The sequence below is a fragment of the Oryzias latipes genome, chromosome 11, assembly GCF_053564925.1.
Source record: "Oryzias latipes strain Hd-rR chromosome 11, Olatipes_Hd-rR_3.1".
NCBI lineage: Eukaryota > Metazoa > Chordata > Actinopteri > Beloniformes > Adrianichthyidae > Oryzias > Oryzias latipes.
In genome coordinates, this window is record NC_136247.1 from 25778783 (window position 1) to 25793768 (window position 14986).

The following is a 14986-nucleotide window of genomic DNA, read 5'->3' on the forward strand; positions in this document are numbered from 1 at the left end:
TCTTTTAGTTTTTTCAGCTTTTTTTCTGGTTGATAACTTCTATCCTGCTGAAAACTATCCACCATAACACAATTCACTAACTAAGAGATAGATTTCAAACTATAATTTACATAAGCTTTTCAAACTGATAGTACAGTTTTTGCGATAACGCTGTTTAAAATAATGGTGTTAGTTACATTTTTCAGTAATGAGGTAATCTAATTACTGTTCTTACAATTTTTATGACTGTAACTGAATGTTACATTAGTCCATTGATTTATTAAACCGTGAAATATATTCTTTTTGGCCGATACCAATAACCGATATTTCCTTGCAACTGTGGCCAATAGCCGATATTTGCCGATACTTCAGCGTCTACACAGTAACACCAAATCTAGATTTCCTTTTTGTTTCTTTATTAGAAATGAACAACTTTACTTTCACTGGACAATCACATTGTACTTGACCCTTTTAACGTACAGCAAAGGATCTGATGGGATTTCATATAAATAAATCTGAAAGCATTAAGACCGTTTATTGAATATTGGAAATATAATAAAGCATTAGCTCCCCATTACCAGGTATCTGTAGCCTTTCAAAAATACCTGAAAACAGTCAGTTACTGACTTTGAGTGTAAACATAAGCTTCCCAATCTATTAGGAACAACTGTACTTAAGTATACTAAAGTAATGCGTTTCTGAAAATAGTCAGAAGAATATCGGTAGATTTTTTTTTTAAATATCGCACCCATAAACTCAAATTATTCAAATATCGGCTGATACTGATGCTGGCACCGATATATCGCCCCTCCCTAGGTGTGACATCACCCACAAGGAATGACTTTCTTCCAGTTCCAACCAAATGAAATCGCCATTTTTTGTCCGTCGTCATGTTTGAACCAGACGTCCTCAGGAAGCAGGGATTGGTCCTTGTCAGTCTTGGTCTACATTTCCATGGCAACCACTCTCTTTAATCAGTATGTTAAAAGGCCACACCCCTTCCACTGAAAGTGGGCTCGGGAGAATCGATCAAAGGCTTCACAGGTTTAACACAAGACCACCTACTTTTACTGAGGCGTCTGATGGGTCATTTGATAACTTGAATAAGTTGTGTTACAGCAAAAATATTATTTATACAGGGCTCCAGACTGCGACCAAATGGCCGCATTTCGCGACCAAAATTTGAGAGTGTGCGACTGAATTTTACATCCAGTCGCACATGTGCTACCAGTAAATTTGCCTCCCCCACCCTCCAAATTTTTTTATACATTAAACGTGGAAGGGGCACGTCAATCATCAACGAAATGAGCAATGAAATAATGAGACGCGAGCACACACGCATGCAAACACACACACACACACTCATGAGACGCGAGCACACACGCCTGTTTCATTAAGTGATGCCTGTCTGTGAGGCGGCCAATGCGTGTGACAAGAATAGAGAATGGCCACTGTAAGTGGCCTAAATGCGTGGAGGGAGAGGGGCCTAGAGATAATCGAACGCTAAAACATCTGTGGGAAGGAAACGGAGACGATTATCATCACAACCTGATATGTGCGTGCGTCTGAGCTATGAGCATGCGAACTATTGATTCGTTCTTCCGACCTGCAGCTAGTGTACCAGTGCCAGAGTCTACATCAGGGGTCTCAAACTCACGGCCCCTGCCTTAATATGAAAGTTTAATGTTAATGCCAGTTTGTATGAATGACACTTTGTCATTGTCGCGCGCGGAGCTGACAAAGCAACCAATCACAGTGGGTTGTAGTAGGTTTAGGGCATGTCATCTGGACTTGGTTTTAAAGTTAGAAGACGTTTCACCTCTTATCCAAGAGGCTTTGTCAATTTTGAATTAGTGGGTTGAAGAGCTGGTATATATGCGCTCATGGGGGAGGAGTCAGACCTGAGACTGGATGGTATTGTCAACTTAGCCTACATGGTTTCCGGTCGTTGAGATGGATGGTTTGAGCGAAGAGTGAAAGAAGACATCTTTGTCAAGAAGGATAAACCTTCTCTTAATAAGAATGGTGGTTTCAGGTTTATTCTTCCATCCATCTACGGCAGTGTTTTGAAGCCTAAACCAGTTTCACCTAGGTTAATAGCTGAAAGGGGTGACCAGTTTGGGGATTGAGTCACTGGCTCCCCAACCCCCAGCTGAGGACAAAGGACTCTTAGGACTTCTACAGATGTCTATGGAATTTTGGCCATTTGGAGACAGCAGGTACTTCTTTTTTTGAGGAGGGGGGGGCTCAATCAGTCCACTTCACCAAATAAAGTTAATGCTTATACATGAAGAAAATCAGGTAATGTAAAACTAAATAATTTTTTTCTTTTACCTCCAGTAACAAGTGAAGTGAGCACAATATTTTACCCCGGTGGAAAATAGGAAAACAGGTCAATTTTTAAACCTTTTAACAAGCCTAGCAAGAAAAAGAAAAATCAATATTGTTTTCTTGTTTGTGTTTCTTATTGCCTTGGGTGAGTAAACCACACAATCAAATGTGTTAAACCGTTTGGTCAGGCAGGCAGTTTAAGGGTTAATAAACCTCTCACTGCAACTTTTATGGAAGCTTTATATATCAAGACCCCTGTTTTTCTGGAAAAGTCCTTTTGTTTTGTTTTTTATTATCTTGCTGCTAGTTTTCATCACAAATCTGGCTTGTTAAAATGTTTAAAAAACCCTCCAACAATGTTAGTTTTGGGGGGAAAAACGGGCTCAAAAGCTAAAAAAGGAACTTATTGCACAGCATACATATCCTGTTTTTCCTAATTGTCATTTTTCTAAAGTTGGTACTTTTGGCACTTTTCGTACTCTACAGGAGTCTCCTTAGATTTTTCTTATTTATCGTGAAATGTAACGGTCAACCTCTTTTCTTCTGGCGGTCCTGTGCCAGATAATCCCTGGTTTTAGCACAGAATTGCTCCCACTGAGAGGCATTTTTCCTCATATTGGCTGAGAGTACAGACTGCTAGAACCAATTGGAGAGTCTGTAGGAAGCTGTGTATGTTTGATTGTGTGTCGCGTCTCTGCCAGATTTTAATGTAGACAAATTGATTTGGGTCTCAACTCGGCTGCCGTGTGAATTTCAGCATGAAAACATAAAGCGAGTTTCAGGCCTGGCCTGCAGGCTGTTAATGAACCGAGCCTGTTCTCTCTGTGCGTTCGCACGTCGGAGCTGCGCGCTGGGGGTTGCTGGGTAATGGTGTGTAGAGGCTGTGCATGTCAGCTGTGATTTCGATGAAAAATTTCGAATGAGTTGATGAAGCAGATACAGTAGTTGGCTGAAGTTAATGGGGCATCAGCAGCACATCCTCGTCTGTTGTTTTCTCTTTTTGTTTATGGCGGCGGCGCCGTCGTCTGCGGGCTGCAAACTGGAAAAAGCTAATCGATTAACACAACCTCTAATAAGAGAAACAAAACACACTTTGTAGGCAGACAAAATCGAGTTTACAAGAAGAAAAACAAACTATTGGATCAGAAGCTCTGATGGTGAACCAAAAAAAATACAAAGGCTGCTGGTAGTTTGAGGCTTTTATTCAACGGGAGCTACAATATATTCATTTCCAGCTGCAGGTGTCTGTCTTGATCCATTATGGCGCGCTCAGAAGTTTAGCAAATCTGTCAAGTTTTCAACGTTGGACTTTCATTGAGGCATCAGATTGGTATATAAAAATATGAAAAAAAGTAGGATTTAAAAGAATGCGTTTATGAAAGGTAGCAGAGCAATAATTGTTATTCTGAATAACAATGACTGAGTATTTGCTGATTTTCTCTGTGGGATTTTGGGCCCTTTGCAGGTACTTCCTGTTTGGAACGCCAAGGGGGAGGGGTCACTCAGTCTAGTTCTCATAGTCAATGGTGTTGGCTTATAGTGAACATCTTTGACATCTAACTGAAGATGTTTTTGCAGAAATAACTCCAGTTGGTTTGCTATCAATACCCTTCAAATGCAGGAAACCACTGGAAACTTTCAGAACTTTTATTTTCATGTGAACAGATTGACTTTGAGCAGGTTCTGAAATAAATGATAAAAAATGACAACAAATTGGATGGAAAGCATATTTTAATTTAAACATTTAAACGTTGTGCAATCTGTACTTTCAGATTTCAGTTGGTAAGGGGTCCTATCAAGACTTTATTACAAACCCACTTTCTGAGCATGTCGACGTTTTTATTTCAATCACAACAGGCATTTTTTTTGATGCAAACACTGTTTGAATATGGCAAATGAATGTGGTTTGGAGCTCTCAATTATGCTTTGCAAACATGCAAATACCTGGTGTGACAAAGATCCAGGCTTGTGCTCTCAAAGAAACCTGCTTTCACTCCAAGCTGGTTGGTTTGTCCCAGATCTGTGAGGAAAAACTAGACCATCGTCATTAGACACTGTGCAAAGATTAAAGCTCTGATTTCACATTTGATTCAATCTCCTCTCCCTGTTTTTGTTTTTCTCTTCATCAGATTTATAAAGATTTGAGAAACTGGGATTGAATTACTCTTGCATTCTGGACTTTGGGATTCTGGACTGGAGCTTGTGGAGCTTGTGCTTGGATTTGGGTTTCCCTCCTTCGCCTCCTGGCTCTGCTGTGTGCTCTGGACCTGCTGGACTGTCCTCGATTCTAGGTAGGAGTGTCTTCATATTTATAATTTCTCCTGTTTTCCCTCTTTTTATGCAGTAAAGATCAAATCAGCAAGTCTTGCTTTTACAATCAGGCTGCTGAGGTCATTTGACATTTAATGGAATCTCAACCCAAAAAACCTAAATCCTTAATTTATGCTCCTAATTATTGATTCAAACTCCTCTGAAAACCATCCGTTTTGTTGCAATTTAAGAATAGTTTGGCTCTTTGTTATTGTACGTACTTTATTTCAAACCCGAGAAACATTTTCAGTTTTATAATTTGAACAAAAAGAGGTTGACATTTTGCAGGTAATTGGCATAAAATACTAAAGTGGTTCAAATGTAAAAAATGAAATACTTTAGCCATAATCCAAATACTAAAATATTTAGTTAAAACTGTCTCGAAAACCATTTTCTAAATTGCATTTACATGCATAAAATGTTGGCACCATTTCCACAAAATTTCATCTAATTATTTTATGCTGATTTTATACTTTTTTGTGACCAAAGTAGATAATTTGTTATTGGAATGCTCCTCCACATGACTGATATGTACAGACAAGACTGTTTACTTCATGTTCAGGCTGTTCACTCAGATTTTACTCATTTTCTGATACAGTCCAGATTTTGTTATTTAAATCATACCAGCCTGCTCTGTTTATTGCACACCTATGGACTAATTACAGGGTATCTAGCATGCAGAGGCTGCAGGTGGCATTTAATGATGCCCTCAGGATTTCATTAAAAAAGACCACAGTGGTGCTGGAAGAGTGAGATGTTTGTTACTGTAGGAGCTGACACTCTTCATGCTCACCCACTACAATGAAAATGGGGATTTGGGGCTTTTTAACACGTGCTTGTGGCATTTTCTGATGACATAAATTAAGAAATTAAGCATAAAGTTGTTTTTCTGAGTATTTATTTTTTCAAATAGGTGTGAATCAAGAGCAGACAAAGAATGCCATTTAAAAGAAAAAAAGCTTGTAGCAGTGATATAGAAGCTACAATCAGCGGGCCAAAAGCTCCCTGCTCCGTACCTTTTTATGGTTTTAAGTTTATTTTATATTATTTAAATACGATATCCTCTGGATGTCTAATGACTTTACATTTGGACCTTGAGCTTGTAATGAAATTAAATTTTTTTCTAGAAATTCAAACTACTTGTGTTTTATATGCAGTTACATGTATTTGTCCCAGGTCCATAAAACGCATATTAAAAGTAAACTAGTGCATTGAAAACTTGTTCCCAGCACTCCCATTGCTAACAAACTTTTTCACCATGGTTTTTCTTTGCTTATAATAGTATTTTGATCTGACTGCAGAGACTGACGTTTTTTCTTGCAGACGTTTTGTTTCTTTAGCTCTGGGTGGAGCTCTGACTGTCTGGTCCTTTTGTTTCAGGCAGGTTTATCCACAAAGCAAGAAAAGAAGTCTCTTATCTGGGCAATCATTGAAAAATATAAACAAAACTTAATTTTGACCCAAAAAAACTTGTGGTGGAGATTTTATGACTTGCGATGTGTTCATACCAAATTTGATTTTTATGATTTGAATCACTAATCTTTATTTCTCTTCTTACTTTCTTTTAAAAAAAATTACGTTAAAACAGAATAAATGTAAATACGAGCGAATGACATTGGCCTTTTTATGAAACAAGCTCGTTTTCACATCTGCTCCTTATGAGAAATGGGAAGCCCAAGAAAGCAGAGTACTGGAAAATAAAATTCAGATTTTCCCGAAAAGAAATCTTCTGAAAAAAACAAATTTAAATCAATTGATAAACTGATTTACCGCCCAGCCCTCATGCCATGGAGATGTCGTCTTTCACTTTGTTGGGTTAAATGCTTTCTCACAGTCCTACAGTGTTTGGGTGCAACAGCTTGGTTGTGGTCTTGGCACCTTCAGCAGCAACACTGAGCTGCTTATCAAAGCATCTTTGTAATTCTGGTTTGAAATGAAATGATCAGTTACGTTTGAGTCAAAAGGTTAAAAAGTGCTGAAATCCTGGACTGGATGGAGTCCTAAAAAACGGGGCTAGAATTATGTTAACGTTATCTGCAGACTCAGGACATGTCCGTGCACATGAGTTACTCTGGTTTGCTCCAGCAGAACTAGTGAACCTTCTTTTGTGATCATAAGTTTACCAAAAATGGAGGTGTTTGGGAGTTGAGCGTTTAACCAAAATAACTCTATGCAGATGACACCGTTCTTTGTTGACGCCCATCTATAATTAGATTTGACCCCTGCCCTGGGGGAGCGGTAAGCTGCAGACACAGCTACGCTCGGGAAGCATTTGGCGGTTTTAACCCCCCAATCCAACCCCTTAATGCTGAGTGTCAAGCAGTGAGGCATTGGGTCCCATTTTTAAAGTTTTTGGTATGACTCGGACTGGGTTTGAGCCCAAGACCTTCCATGCTCAGGGCGGACACTCTAACCACAAGGCCACTGAGCCGTCTGCAGGAGTCGTTTCTGTTGATGTTAAAGCCTTTGGGGAACTGCCCTAAACTGACTGTGATGCTTTCATATTCCTATGTCATGTGACCCGAACGTAAACGGAGTTATGGTGCAAATTAGGCCTGCACAATAAATCACAAATTTATCGTTATTGCCATATCAAGCTGTGCAATACGCATATCCCAACATTTGGCGAAAATTGCAAATAATGGTCACCTTAAATGTGCTTCAACAATCTTACGACAGCCTGAAGTATTTTAATGAATCAAATAAATCCATTTATGCATTTGAGCAATCGGATGAACGCCTTCACGTTGTTAAACAATCGAATGGAGCTCTGTTATGTTAGATGCTCGCCTCCTATGTAGACGAGGGTCATTTGGAGTGTACTTTAAGTTCTGTTGACTCTTATTTAAATTATACTCTTGCAGTGAAATGGAAATGATGGTTTTGGTTGTTTTGCTATTTGTTCAGGTATCGCAAGCTATATAGCTATCGCATTATTGATCACTATTATCGCATGGCGAGAGTTTTCCTCATATTGTGCAGCCCTAGTTCAAATGCAATTATCTGTTGTTGTTAGGGTTGTGCCGATGGACGATACCATCGTCCATCGTGATGGGTGACTGACATCCCGATGGAGAGACACCATCGTGATGCCACGCCCCCGCCACGCTGCGAGTCGACACCATAAGCCGCGGTTTCATTTGAAAAATACCTTGACCGGATCAATGGTCGGATTAGAATCCAACCGTGTACATGGTTCCAGAAAAATGTTTTCAGAATATAAAAAACGTTCACATGGGTCACACTTTCGGTCGGAATAAATCATTCGCACATGCGCAGTAGGGTTTGAAAAAGCGGAAGCGGATATCAGTTCCGCCGAGCGGCTATTTTTTTCTTAAACTTTATTGAATGTAACAATTCCATACAAAATGTTGCCGAGCGGCTTTATTCATTGATATGTCAGCTCGGTAATATACGAGACGATCTTCTAAACGTGCTTTTAATAATGTTACGATTATTATGAAACGCCTGTTCGCTCATCGTTTTATTTTTAATCCGTGTGGTCATTGCTTTTTCTGTTGAAAAACGGAGCCGGAAAGAAGCCAGAATTAGCAGAATGCTAACACGGGCTAACAGCATTAGCTTTGGGTGGTGCTGCAAACTGCATCTTGGCTGCATTTAAACATTTGGGAATAACGTCAGCCTTTATTTAGTCGGGACACGACTGGAAACACAAATCCACGTGATTGTTTGAACGATTTCTAAGGACTGAGCGGCGTTTCTGCTTTGAAGCTCACACCGCCTCAAACCGCTGTGTGTGCTCACGATCCTCTGCTCAGACACACACTTTTAGACCCGGTTCTGAGTTCGGTAGCCCGTTCCCCTAGAGCTGCGGAACGGATCGCAGTTCTAAATCTCCATACCGCTCATGTAACAAAGCACCCCCCTTCCACTCAAACACAAAGCTGTCAGTCCGCGCTCCGCCGGTCCACTTGACTGATTAAGTGCGGGAGCGGACTACTTCTTTTTTAGTTTGTTTGTTACTTTTTTGTTAAAGTCACTTCCCTCAGTTTATACTGCGGATGAGTCATTAGTTGGGAAATAAAATACATAAAGTAATAAAGTAAAATAACGAATAGCAATTATATAAGACCGAAATATTAAAAATACCCCCCCCCCCCCCCCGCCCCCCACGACGATATCATCGTCCATCCCGATGGTTGACAGCAAACATCGTCAACGGCCAATTTAAGGGACATCGCCCAACCCTAGTTGTTGTAATGTTTGATTTATCACAAAACCGGTGCCACATAAGCAAAGACGGTCGCACACAACAGCGTTGAGATGTCGATGTCTGCTTCCAGAAATATGTCAAACAGAATATTTTAGGCATCTGGGTTGGAGTTCAGTTTATGATGGACGAGCTCCAAAGACTCATTCATGATGGGTCTTGTTGTGTCTTTGTAGGAGTCAGACACAATACATGAAGTGACTGTAATGAGTTCTGACTGGAGGATTTTGTGGAGGAAGGGTTTGTGTTGAACTGAAGTTCTGCCAGCTTCCCTCTGGGTCTTGCGCAAAAAAAAAAAAAAAAAATCCCACGAGAAAAGTGAAGGTTAAAAATCTGTTAAGAGCACACACAGATCTGATAAGATTCTGGAATAGGAGCGAGAAGTTTTGAAAGGCTAAAAATAGGAAATCCAAACATACCAGAGCGAGTGAAAAAATGCCATTCAGGCGTTTAAACCACAGAAAATGTAGAAACATCTGTGTAAAATGTATTTATTTTTGATTAAAATACATTATTTATGGATTTATGCAGACGGGGCATATACTGTAAAATAGAAGCTTCAAGTAGTTCAAAACAAAACGTCACAGTAAATACTGAAGAGTGTGTTTTGTGGATAGGATGGATGCATTCTGATTCACCACTGACTTAACCCGCAATGGACAATGTTGTTAAACCAATAAATATGTATGCGTTTTTCTAAATTTGTTTTTTTTTATTTTCTTCTTGGGAAGTTTCTAACCAGACCATCATGTTTACTAATTTAAAGGATGTTTAACACAACCAGCTGAATGTGTAGATGATGAGATGATTCACTGAGGTGCTAGTAAATATGGATGACGCAACACTCATGTCAGGGATGCATGAGTGTTGTCTTCTTTTCTTCTCTTTTTAGACTTGCTAGAATAGACCTTTTTCACACTTCCGCATTTTTCGACCGGAAATACGTCAATGACGTGTAAAACAACTTCCTGTTAGCGTAGCAGCAGATATGAAGAATGGCAGAGTCGAAGAGTTGCAGTCTCTGTTGCGTTCCAGGCTGTTCGTCTTCCTACCAAAAACAGCCTTACCTTTCATTATTTTCCTGTGGATCCAAACCTGAAACCCAAATGGATATAGGCGATGCGAAGAGATGAAGGGCATAGTTTTAATGTAAACACAGGTAGCACCCTCTGCTGCCGGCACTTACTAACTTCGCTCCGGATTGTGGTGCGGCTGCGTCGTTCGTCGCCTGAAGAGTGGTGTCGTCCGGAGTATTTTCCCTTGGAAAAACTTTACTGCTCCTTTGAGAAGGGAGTCAGTATATGACAGAACCTCAAACGTCAGTCTATGCAGCTATGCTGTGAAGATACTAGCATACGGTGGCTAAGCTAAGGCAGTAAAGATGGATCAGGACTACGTGACACAGGTAAGGTTGTTCATAATGTGTTTGGTTAACGTTAGTCAACTATGTGTACCGTTATTGGATAAATGCATTTCTACCTGAAAAAATTAATATTTATAATAAAAGATGTTCATGCTCTCACCTATTTTAATTACATGTATTTAATCACTTTTGAGCATTTTGTCATTTTGTAATTTCCTTAACAAAAATAAATGAAATGTATTTGTAATTAAATACTTAACATACTTTTCAAAACATGATTACTGTGTTGTGTTGAAAGGTAGCATAAATATATTAAGACTGATTTTTAATTTCTTTATCTTCACATGTGCTCTGGATGAGGCTTTGGATTACATCCATGACTTAGAAGCCAAGTTCCTTTGCTGGACCCAGGAGACGATGTCATGGCGGACAAAAGTTCCTCGTTCAAGACCTCCTAACTGACATTGGATCTAAGATCATCATTCCACCTTTTAAGCTTTCAGCTCAATTCAGCAAGGAGGAAAATGAACAAATCCAAGCCATCACCCGCCTCAGAATTATGGTGGAAAGAGTGATCGGTAGGATAAAGTCCTTCCACATCAGGAACTCTCTGTGCCGCTCACACTGATGGGCGGTGTGAATCAGATCTGGCTTAACCGCCGTGTTTTGGCAAATTATCAAGGACTTTTTTGTTTTGAAGAGTGAATTAATGTTTGGTATGTAAATAATGTATAATGTTCAAATAGTATGGAAAAATTTAGTGTTTCCACATATTCTTAAAATCTAATTAAATATAAATGTTATATTCGTAATATTTTTCTGTTGAAATGTGACTGACTACACAAAAAATTAGATGAACAAATAAAACAATTTTGGTCAAAATTGTGCCTCATTTAATTTTTTGGTATGCAAATAACATCAAACATTTACAATAAAAAATAACATTACAGATCAACAGTAAGACAGAAGGCTGAACTGATTGTTAAAGACAAGATAAGTGTAATTTAAGGTATGCATTCATGCATTTGCCACAATATATATCCAAGTTCTCTTTCATTCCATCTCAGAAACCCATCCAACACAGCCATGAGAGGTTGGGGCTGCACCTGGCATAATCTGCTTCCAGATGCCATCAGATATGGATCTGGCTGTGGTCCTACACAAGAGAAACACAACACACAAAAGTTAGACATAAACTGTCAACCAGGACAAAACTGAAGTTTTAATCATCGGTTCTGAAGACAAGAGAGAGATGATTTTACCACATCTTCATAATTTTAAACCTTCTCCATGTGTGAGAAACCTGGGCGTACTTTTTGACTCTGAGCTAAATTTTATCCCACACATTAAAAATGTCGTTAAGACAGGATTTTATCATCTCAAAAACATTGCCAGAGTCGCCCGTTCCTCTCTCTTGCCAGCACAGAGGTACTAATGCATGCTTTTATTTTCAGTCGTTTAGATTATTGTAATGCCCTGCTCTCTGGTTTACCCAAAAAGTCTCTTTCAAACTTACAACTTCTGCAGAACTCAGCCGCACGAGTTCTGACGAGGACCAGAGGGCGGGAACACATTACACCGGTTTTAAAATCGCTGCATTGGCTCCCTGTGCGTTTCAGGATTGATTTTAAAGTTCTTTTAATGGTTTATAAATGTTTTTATGGTCTTGGGCCTTCTTATTTAAATGATATTCTTTTAAAATATGAGCCCTCGCGGACCCTGAGGTCCTCCGGTGCTGGCCTCTTAGTTGTTCCCAAGGTGAGGACCAAAACTTATGGTGAGGCTTCGTTCTGCCATTATGGTCCTGGCCTGTGGAACGGCCTGCCGGAGAACCTCAGGGCCGCAGAGACAGTAGAGGTTTGTAAGAAGAGGCTCAAGACTCACCTTTTTAATTTAGCTTTTAGTTGATTTTAACTGCTAATTTATTCTATTAGTTTTAATATATGCTATTTTATGTATTTATTTTAATTTTATGCATCTTATTCTCAATTTTATGTATTTTTTTTTCTTCTTTTTTATGTTTTTAATTTTAGCATCTTATGATTTTAGCCCCAGTGTTTCTTGAGGGGATCTTTTCCTCCAGGGATTGCCGGCTTGGTCAGCGGTTGTTGCTGCAGTTGTTGCCCTTGCTGGGGCGGCTGGGGTCTAATTTTACAGCTTTTGGGTGTGAGGGGGACCCCGGTGTTGTCCCGGTCTGGGTGGGCGCTGTGGCGATGTTCCGGTGGCCGGGCTGGCTCCTGGTATGAAAGGATTCCCAGATACTGTTTCCTCACAGCAGAGCCAAGCCATACTTGTTTGTTTATTTATTTATTTATTTTTTACAGTTACATAGTCATATTTCATTGTACGTGGGAGCCATGGGTCATGTGCTTTAATGGAGGGGAGTGGGAAGGGTGAAGGGTGGGTTGGGGTTTTTATTGTAATGTTGTGTGTTTACTGTTTTTAGTGTTAAAGCGCTTCGAGCTGCAATAAAGTGCATGAGAAGCGCTATTTTATAAATAAAGTTTGATTTGATTTGATTTGATAAGTGCATAACTACATTTCAATTTAATTCATTATATCTGCTGTAACCATAATTTGGTTAGTCATAAGATTAGAAAAAAAACAAACTTAACTTGCTCACAAAGCAACAAAAAGTTAATTACCTGTATATGCCTTGTACAGTGTGGACCTCTGACCGTCCCTGCCAACTGTTTTGGGCTTTTGCACCACCAGCTCACTAACCGGTTCAGGATGGATTCCCTTATAAGTAAAAGGCAAAAAGCAATTACAGTCTGTAGTCACTACTTGGGGTGTTTTTATAATAATTTAGAGTTGTTCTGGATACACATCCGTTCTTAAAAAATAATGACAATATGATCACAAACCCACCTGTGCTCTTGGTCTGTGCCATCTTTGCAAGCCACTCGTGCAGGCCGGGGGGGTGGAGCAGCCTGCAGACCCAGCTGTGAATAATGTGCGCTCTGGAACAGGATGGCAACTATGTGATTGCAAAATCCTTTAGCAGCCACACAACTGCAGAAGAAAGCTTTCAGGTTGGCACATTCTGCATCCAGCGATATCTAGACACAATAAATTAAATAGGTTGAAATTAAGACATACTTATGTTGCTACATCAATGTAAAATGAAACTATAACTTTCAGTAGGGTGACCAGATTTGAGTTTGTAAAAAAGAGGAGTGAAGTGAGTTTGTGAGATATTTCATCGAGAGTAATTGGTGTTCAGAGCTGCATAAATGAAGCAAATATAATTACATTTCATCTATGTTCAATGTTATTTTATTATATAAGTATCAAAAGAGAGGACATGTCCAGGAAAAGAGGACTTCTGCTCACCATACTTTCAGAAAAATAATACTAGTAAGTGAAGAAAGTGCCGCAACCGCAGCAAAAAGAATGAAGACGCATTTGGGCAACTTAACATTTCTTATTACAGCTTCACCAAATTTTTGGGTGTTATGTTAATCTCATGCCTTTTCACTTAAACATACACACAACATATTCACTGCGATGTGTTATGCCTTATATTACAAATTAATAACACCAGGATTTACAGTTGACGTAAACAAAGAGTTAGCGGTGATGCGGCTATGGCTAAAGCTAGCTGAAGCTTACCTTGGTAATGGTGGATAAACTCTTCGTGGACGAATTTATATCCCTTGTCCAATTTGTTTCCTTTAGTGGACGAATGCATCTTCACACTATTCATCACATCGGTGCTGGTGAACTTCGGAACACAACTCGGGCTCTTCGAAAACACTCTAGGCTCTGCCATTCCTCCGCAAGCGAAGCACAAACCGGAACTAGGTTTACACGTTGATGACGTACTTCCGGTTTTTGCGAAAAAGGTCTATAATCCAGATATATTTGCTGTTTAGGGGCGGAGTTTAGGAAGATTCACTGAAGTCTAAAATATAAGTAAAAAAAGTATAAAATAAAATTCATTGGAAATATAAAAAAAAAACGTAGACTTTTATTTAGATTCCTAAAAATAATTGAATGTCTTTCAATGTCATAAAAATCCCTTTGGAACCTAAGTATATTAGTCTTTTTCTTTATCATAATTTTGCTCCCATTTCTGTCTGAAATCCTTCAGTGTTTAAAAACACAAACTTTGCACCAAAATGAAACTAACCTCCTTATACTAAACTGATACACTTTAACAAGAAATAATTTAAAAATATTGTAATATTGTAATAAAGAATTATTAATAAATGGTGCAAAAGAAGCAGACAGAGTCTCATGGTGGATAATAAGCATAACTGCTTGTGAAATTAGCCTTTTTTTAATATAGTAAAACTCGTCAAACGCGCTGCGAAAAAAAGTTGCAGAGTTTTGGTGCGACTCCAGATTAACTTGTTTGCCTCTGAGCCTCTTTCTGGACTCCAGTGCTGATGAAAGACGCACTAGGCTGGAGTGCACTGTGGAAAATCCTCAGATTTTTCAAAATAAAAGAATTTAAAGAAAAGCTATCAACATTTTTGCTCCAGCTGGAGTTGCAGCAATGAAGGTAAAAAATCACTAAAACTGATGCATAAAAAGAAAACGCTCTTTCAAAATAAAAGTCTCCCTCTCAACACAGCATTTGCTTTAAAATAGATTTGAAGCACTAGGCAGACGTGTGTGTGTGTGTATGGGTGTGTGTTGTGGAGTGGAGGAAGACGTAGCTCTCTTACTTTCACAAAGTGAACTTCAGCTTTGACTGGAGCAGTCATAATGGCAACCTGCTGTCTATTTTTACTTCAGTTTGTCAGACTCTCCCTGAAAGCAGC

The 14986-nt window shown here is 39.2% G+C and overlaps 1 protein-coding gene and 1 long non-coding RNA gene across 5 annotated transcripts in view; one reads left to right on the forward strand and one right to left on the reverse strand.

Annotated features, from left to right (window-relative positions):
* The window catches only part of LOC101160329 (semaphorin-6C), a 203229-nt gene that overhangs the window by 63012 nt on the left and 125231 nt on the right, over positions 1–14986 (forward strand). For all 4 annotated transcript variants that reach the window (XM_078955080.1, XM_020706938.3, XM_011480925.4 and 1 more), the window contains exon 2: positions 4440–4601. The gene's annotated coding sequence lies outside the window, so the exon portion shown is untranslated. The remainder of the gene's footprint in view (positions 1–4439; positions 4602–14986) is intronic.
* On the reverse strand, positions 11085–14299 carry LOC144995394 (uncharacterized). Its single transcript, XR_013658932.1, has 4 exons — positions 13830–14299; positions 13086–13276; positions 12860–12956; positions 11085–11370 (listed from the first exon to the last, which is right to left on the reverse strand). It is a non-coding gene; the product is annotated as an uncharacterized LOC144995394 (long non-coding RNA).